This window comes from Aplysia californica, unplaced genomic scaffold (genome assembly GCF_000002075.1).
Source record: "Aplysia californica isolate F4 #8 unplaced genomic scaffold, AplCal3.0 scaffold00072, whole genome shotgun sequence".
Classification (NCBI taxonomy): Eukaryota; Metazoa; Mollusca; class Gastropoda; order Aplysiida; family Aplysiidae; genus Aplysia; species Aplysia californica.
In genome coordinates, this window is record NW_004797342.1 from 802,343 (window position 1) to 804,205 (window position 1,863).

Here is a 1,863-nt window from a genome sequence, read left to right on the forward strand (position 1 = left end):
TCTTCTTCTTCTTCTTCTTCTTCTTCTTCTTCTTCTTCTTCTTCTTCTTCTTCCTCTTAGTCTTCTTTTTCTTCTTAGTCTTCTTTTTCTTCTTCTTCTCCTCTGTAGCACCCCTACTCCCCCCTCCTTAATTCCCATCCTCTCTGCCCTCTCTCTCTCTCCTCTCTCTCTCTCCCCTTCTCTCTCTTCATCCCCTTCTCTCTACCCCCATTCCCTTTTACTTCCTCCCCCCCCCCTCTCTCACGATGAACAGACAGCCAGCTAGACTGAAAAAGCCTCTGTCCGAAACTAGCCTCACTGTTCAAGAGTCCCGAGTTCGAGTCCTGAATTTTAATCTTAATTGAGTGTCTCAGTTTTTCTGCTGAGATGCTGTGTCCCTCTCAGACTGGGTTAGAAGCCCGTCTCCTAAATGATTTAAGTCGTGTCGATGGGGCGTAAAGAAAAGACGTGTACATTTATAACAAATAAACGAGTAATCGCGTTAATTCCGTAGTTATAGCCTCTTTAAGAGGAAGAAAAAGAGGAGAGTAATTACGCTATATTATAATTACAAAATTGTATCTGACATTTTTGTCCTTTATGGGGTACGAAGACCAAGAGGTCAGGAACCAAATAATCTATCTGCTCTGTCAAAATCGTAAGTATATTCAAAGTCGTTTCAAGATACATGTAATTAATTAATTGCTTTCAAAAAAGCTTGACATGGTGTGAAACTCAATTTTTTTTTTTACGTTAAAGTTCTCAAAACTGGGTACTGGGTACTACTGAGCAAATAGAACGGTGCAATTCTGGGGTACCGATTAGGAGGTGACTGTGTCATCTTGAAAAGAAAAGATGTGTTTACTGTGATAATTTTCACCCCCCCCCACCCCACCCCTGGGGATTCTAGACGTTAAACGCTATAATATCATAACACTAGTACTGCCAACAGTTGGTTTCCGTCAGCTTCAAATATTTCTCATTGTGTTATGCCCCTTGTATCTCAAAATGGTCAGGGAGTTATAACTAAATGCACAAGTGCCGACAATAACTCGCGACCCCAGTGGTTTCTTGTCTTGTCTCCATTTTTAATAACAACGAAAATAGTTCATAACAAAGAGTGAGCTTAAGAAGAAAAAGACACATCTACAATGTTTTTAAAAAATGTGAGGCATCGTGGTGAAATCAGGCGCTCGTCAAAATAAAAAAATTAGAGAAACTGGCATTTTTCCACCATTTTGCAATTTTAATCAGATGTTTTGTTTTCGTTCAACCTCTTTATGTCCAAATCAAAACACATTCCCAATTGAATTATATTGAAAAACGTTGATTTAAGCTCCAAATATGTAGTTTTTCCGTTTTCAAGGACTTTGTAGCTTTTGAAGTTACTTAAATTTGTGGACAATTTTCTCGCTATTTCTACTGCTGAAACCAAGTGAACTTATCTCTTTCAATCACAAATATCTTCACTTCTGCTCTAAATAGATGGGTATTTTTTTTTCATCAAAAGCAAGAGAAACGAACAAGCTTTAAGACGATACCTGTAACTCCACATGCTCAAAAATTGACGAGCGCCTGAGATAGGACAAGAAAGCGCTGAGGTTGTGAACTATCATCTCGGCCTTCAGCTTCCAATATTTTCTGTGTTATGTCCCTTGCTTTGCAAAATAGTCGTGGCGAAGTTACCTCTCTGGAACGTTCTGTTATGTCGTGAGTGTGTGTGAGGAGGGAAGGGCTGCTTACTTGTAGGAAATTTATTGAGTTATGTCCCTTGGTTGAACCATGTTATGACGATAAGAAATGCGTGTTAAGGTTGAGATGTGATTTTTTAAAAGAAAACGTTATCTCATTTTTACTTCACTTTCATAAGGAGAGAGAGAGAGA